The sequence below is a fragment of the Triticum dicoccoides genome, chromosome 2B (genome assembly GCF_002162155.2).
Source record: "Triticum dicoccoides isolate Atlit2015 ecotype Zavitan chromosome 2B, WEW_v2.0, whole genome shotgun sequence".
NCBI lineage: Eukaryota > Viridiplantae > Streptophyta > Magnoliopsida > Poales > Poaceae > Triticum > Triticum dicoccoides.
Window position 1 is genome coordinate 82,436,124 of NC_041383.1, and position 6,427 is coordinate 82,442,550.

The following is a 6,427-nucleotide window of genomic DNA, read 5'->3' on the forward strand; positions in this document are numbered from 1 at the left end:
CGTAAGTGTATTTTTTTGTTCATTGCTTTTTTTCATATATAATGTATATATGTATGTGGTCGCTATATGATGAATGGATGTGACTATGTATGTATGAATATAATGTTCATAGCATTTTTTTGTTTATATATGTTTTTTCATATATATATTAATTTTTTTTAGGTTGCTAGTAGATATCGATTTTAGGTTAGTGCATTTTAGGTTAGTGTAGAGGAAAAAGTACAATAAGGAAAAGGAAGAAAAGAGGAAGAAGGAAGAAGGAAGAAGAAGAAGAAAAAGAAGGAGAGGAAAAAAGGAAAATATCCTCTTTTCTTCCTTTTCCTTATTTTCCTATCTCGAGGGAGAAGAAGAAAAAGAAGAGGAGGAGAAGAAGAAAGGAATAGAGGAGAAAGAAGAAACTTCAACACGAGGGGGGGGGTACCGATACCCCCTCCCCGATAACATCATTTTCCCATGTATATGTATGTCGCATCGTTGTTGATATAACTCCCTCGAGATAACTTCGACATGAGGGTGGTCGATATATATACCCCCTCTCGACCATGATAACTTATACCACAGCAGCACCCCCCTCGGCCCTCTCGGTCGACCAAAACTCTCGAGGACACCCAAACCCTAGAGAGAAAACGATGTTGGTCTCCTACCCCATTCCGCCGCGCCCCTACCCGACAAATTAACTCTCTCGAGGCCACCCAAATTTACCAAGTTAAAAGGGCGTTGTCATCGAGGCCACCCCAAACCCTTGAAGCATTGTGTCGAGGCCACCCCAAACCCTAGAGAAGCAGTGTCGAGGCCACTAACATGATTCCTTATTGTGATTAGCTAGCTAGCTCTACGTTTGCCACTAATATATATCCATCTGTACCATGTTTGAATAATAATTGACATGTTGTAAATATTTGCAGAAACTATGGAGCACTCCCGAGACGAAGCAACAGAAGCGATGTTGGGGGACATAATCGCACAAGGAAGTGATGTCGTTGTGTCATTTCTCAACGACACCGATGGTCAGGAAGGACTGGGTGAAGAAGAGGGCTATGTTCATGATGGCTCCGACCCATTAATGCCGGTACAAGAAGAGGGCTATGTTCATGATGGCTCCGGTGACCCAATGAAGGTACAAGAAGGAGACCGTGCTGACTGCTCCGGTGACCGAACCGAGTCCGGCCAGGTATATATATATTAGTTAGGCCCGTGCTGACTAGTTAATTGATGCATTCATTGTTTTGGTATATGTACACATATTAATTAACTCTCGTCTTTCTTCCTTTTTCTAGCCCTCCGGATCGAGCACAACTTCGGTAAGGAGACGACGCCCGAAGAAAAAGTTGAGCTTGGATGAAAGGTTTGAGATCATAGAAATCGCGCCCGACGGCGAACCGATTGAACCCATCCGGACAAAGAACACATTTTCTGCTCAGTGCGGGGTTCTTGTTAGGAACAAGATCCCGATCAGCATCCAGCAATGGTATAAACCTAAGGAGGAAGACCCTGAGGTGTCTTATGTCAATGATATGCAGAAAGAAGATCTTTGGACTCAGCTGAAGGCAAATTTCACCCTACCGCCAGAGGAGGATCCGGAGAAGCCAGTTAAAGAGCAATTAATCAAGTCTTGTGCTCTTAAGAAGATGGCAACCCTATTCAGGAGGTGGAGGAAAGAGCTGAACAAGTTTGTCGACAAAAAAGACACTAGAATTCATCGGCAAATATGAGAAGATCAAAGATCACTGGCCCGCATTTGTGGCCCACGAGACATCGGAAAAGAGTAAGAAGATGTCGGTGACAAACAAGCAAAATGCTGCGAAGAAGCAGTTTCACCATCGCACGGGCTCAGGTAGCTACCTCAAAGCCCGGCCTAAGTGGTCCAAGGTTGAGAGTGATCTGCTTCATAAAGGGATCGAACCAGAGATAATGAACTGGCCAGACCGTTGCCGGACTTGGTTCTTCGAGGCTGGCGGAACCTTGGACCCTTTATCAGGGAAGTGCCATTGGACGGACGAGCAACTGAAAATACCAGTCAAGAGGCTTCGACACTATATCAATGCAGCGCAGCAAGGGACGTTCGTTCCAGACAGGGAGAAGGACGGGCTCACAATGGCCCTCGGGAACCCTGAGCACCCTGGACGGACACGAGACACGCCAGGCTCCATTCTGTGGAAGGTTGGTTTTCCGGACGCAGGGGGTTACAAAACCCACGAGAGGAGGAAGAAACTGGAGCAGGGCCAACTGCAGGCGCTGCACGAAAGGGTAATGGGGCTAGAGGAACGAGAAGCAGATCGCAGCAAACGATCTGCCGAAGCTTCCCCCGAAGCTACCCCGCCATCTCAGCGGAGAAGTAGTGTGGCTTCCACCGAGCTGCTTCAGCCGGAGCATGTCTTGACGGCTCCTGCCAGCTATCCCGTGGATGCTATCACGGAGTCTCAAAATTTCCACATTATGGCGCGATGGATGAATATGAAGGTCAAGGCGGCTGTTGGCTCTGTTTATCCTACTGAACCTGGCGCAACTTTTCACTGTCGGCCGATTCCAGAAGGATATGCTAGGGTGATGGTGGATGAAATAACGGAGGGATTTGAGGACCTCCAGCTTGACCACCCTACTGGTGAAGGGGAGACTAGGCTGGGTTCTGCTCTGAAGACTCCATGCCTATGGCGGAAGGAGCTCATCAACCTTCTGAACTGGACGCCTCCGCCTCCTCCTCCTCCTCCGGCGAGTCAGGACACTCCGCCTCCTCCACCGCCTCCTCCTCCGGCGAGTGACGATCAGGGCACTGGGCCTCCTTCTCCGGCGCTTGGCGGCACTCCGCCTCCTTCTCCGCATGCGCCGGCGCGCCCGAGCAGCCAGCAGCCTCCTCCTTCTCTGCCTCGCCAGCAAGGGCGGAAGAGACCCGCCGCCACCCCGGCTGCTCCGGCGCGTCGTAGTCCTTCTCCTCCGCCTCGTAAGCAAGCACAAAAGAATACAGACGCTGCAGCCACTCCGTTTGCTCCGGCGTCTAGCAGTACAGCCAGAGGCGGGAGGTAATACAGATACGTTCCACCTCTCAAGCCTCTAGAGAAGTTACCGTACGAGAGGACCGAGGAGGAAAACGCGACGATCATGCGGACCCAGGTGAAGGACTTCTTTGAAGGGGTGAAAGCAAAGAGACATCCACCTTCGGAGGAGAAGGTAGATCTGGTGAAAGCAAAGCGCACTCTCAATGCCCTGAGGAAACCGGCAAAGTCTCCGCCGAGAACCAACTATGAGTGCATTACTGAATAGACATATCTCCAAGCGGAGTGGTCGGGAAGTACTGTCAGACATCAAAGGTCAAGAGAACAAGCAGCTGCAAAAAAAGTTGCCCAGCTCGGCGAACAAGCAAATCAATCGTGCCCCCCGCTCAATGTGTCTAGCGGCGACATCGTCGCTAATGCTTCAGGGATGGTGACCGGTTATGGCAATCTTAGAGATTACCTGCCTGACGATCAACTTCCTGATTTCATGGAGGTGGACGAACACAGATACGAGTACAGGAAGCCTCTCGTTAAAGATGAAAAATCTCTAACAACGATGATGCGAAGATTCCATAATTGGTACATGAAAACCTGCAGAGAGTCTGGGGGGCGAATAGTTTGTATCTGAACATTAAAGAGGAGCACGACCTCGTTGGAACTGATCTGTTGTGTGTTCCATTTGAGGAGTTCTTCGCGTTCTTCAATCAAAAGTCCCTCGATAAATTAACGGTCTTTTGCTACTATCTGTAAGTACTATTTCTGTCATTAAGTCTCTATATATAGCTCAGCTCTTTCATTGCATGTATTTATAATTAATTATCCTCAATATATTATGTAGATTGAAGATCGTCGAGTGCAGAAAACAAGAAATGTATGATATTGGGTTCATTAACACAAATATCATAGATGAATTTCTGGTTAAAAAGCACGCCGAAGAGGCCGAGGCCAACTTGCTACAATCGTTGATCAAAAATCAAAACAAAGATACCATACTCTTTCCTTACAACTTCAAGTGAGTGTTACTGTCGTGTGCATATTCGGTTTCCCTTATTACTCGAGCAAGGTTATAGTAATGTAATTGATGAGTTATGCATGCGTGCGTAGCTTCCACTATGTTCTTCTGGAGATTAAGCTTGAGCGGGGACTAGTAACCGTCTTAGACTCGAGACGAAAAGATCCCGAAACCTATGCGGACATGACTAAATTGCTCAACAAGTAAGTTCAATCGATCATTATCGCACCATATTGGCAACTTTTTGTTCATTTCCTGATATCTCAAGTAATAATTATTTTCTTTGTCTTGCAGGGTTTGGAAACAGTTCACCGCAGAAGCTCCGAGACTGCCGAAGGAGCTGCGATATACATACCCGAAAGTAAGTACTACTGGCTAGCTAGTTGCGCGCATCTCCCGTTGATTCTATAGCTATACTTTCATCAATGCCATTTATAATGCTTCATTATCAGTTTGATTGACCTCTATTTCTCGTAAAGTGCTTGTGGCAGGAACAAGGAAATGATTTCTGTGGATACTACGTGTGCGAGTTCATCTACAATGCAACTTTGAAAAATAAGCGGGGCTACTCTAAAAGACAATATGAAGTGCGTAAGCAATAATATTCACAATTTCATTTTATTACACCATCATTTCTGTTGAGTTTCATTCATATATATGTATTAATTAACCCCCTTCTTCAAATTAGACGTGGCAGATGCGGAATGAACTCCTAGAACAAGATCGCATGAAAGCAATTCAAGAGGATTTGGCGGGATTCTTTCTTGACCACGTCATCAATAAAGCCGGAGAATACCATGTGGAAGTTGATTTCAATTGCTAGGGTATTGTAATTAAGAGATCTTACATATAATATATGTATGTAGCCAGTAGCGTCGGATAGATAATACGAAAACTTGTTGTTCAACCAATCTCTCGGAGAAGGAGAGGTCGATCGATCACTTCTCTCGGTATGCATGACTAACTTCTGTACTTAAGGGTTCCCTTCATTTTCTTACTAGCTAGCGTGTCGAGGGCCTCTCTATGTATAGTACGTAGCATCGACCAAGCACGGACATAAGAGAGGACACTTATCTCTATTAATTAGCTAACTAACACAATATATGAAACACCTAAATTAACCCCCCAAAACCCCCAACCCCCCCCTTTAAAAAAACAAAAACCCCAGCCACTAGAATGCTGACGCGTGGATGCCTTTTGGTCCCGGTTGGTGCCACCAACCGGGACTAAAGGCCCCCTGCCTGGGCTAGGCGCACCGGCCACATGGAGGCCCATCTGTCCCGGTTCGTGTTTGAACCGGGACTAAAGGGGGGAGGTATTAGTAACGACCCATTAGTCCCGGTTCATGAACCGGGACTAAAGGCCCTTACGAACCGGGACAAATGCCCCCTTTTCTACTAGTGTTTGGAAGCAATAGTTTTTCAATTGGTATATCAGTATATGTATTGTTTTGTCACTCAATATATTTGTCTGATGTAGGAGTACCGAAACTACTATATATTTATGAATTTATCAGTTAACACAACCACCAATTTATAAACTACAGTAATATAATGAAAAATGTGTGCCTTATGATCGGAAGGTGAAACAACCAATCAAGTACAATCAACAAGAGAAACCAAGATTGCACAAGGTGACCTATGTGCTTATGATTTTAGTGCTTAGAGGTCGTTCAAGGCTGATCGTGTGTTGCCTTCAGAGTTCTATGTGTTTTCGCTAAAACTTCTAGCATATAAGAACACACCTATGGTCAGGCTTTGGTGATTTATCTTATAGGAGACATTTGCTATATGTTTCATTGTATATATTTAAATAAATTCCTTGTATTCTACCAGAAAAATAGACGTGCATGGCAATGTATGGGTGCTCGGGCGTCGACGTAGAAATAGAGCACTTTTTTTTGGCAAGATGTGATTTATGGGGAAAATACCACCTACTTTTTGTTTGAGAATCAGCTATGCCACCTTAATGATTGATGATGATAATAATTATAATATCTTTCAACATATTTTGCATGGGGCCTATTTTTTTTTCAAAAAGGGGGGTCACCCCGGCCTATATCTGGCCATGGGCCGGGCCGGGCCGGGCTTGGGCCGGGCCTAAAAAAGCCCACGACAGAAAACTGAGGCCCAGGCCCTCCCAGGCCCTACCATCGGGCCTACTTTTCAAGCCCAAGCCCGGCCCATCAGGTAAAAAGCCCTGAAAAGCCCTCAGGGCTTAGGGCCGTGGGCTGGGCCTCTTCCTTAAAATGTCAATATGCCAAGCCCAAGCCTGTTTAGGCCCTGCTGGTGGGCTCAAAACTCAGGCCCAAGCCCGGCCCACGGGCAAGCCCATCGGGCCTAGGCCCTAGATTTTAGGGCCGGGCCTGGGTGGGCCGATAGGGCCGGGCTTGAGATGGCCAGGACTACCCCGGCCTCTGCATCAG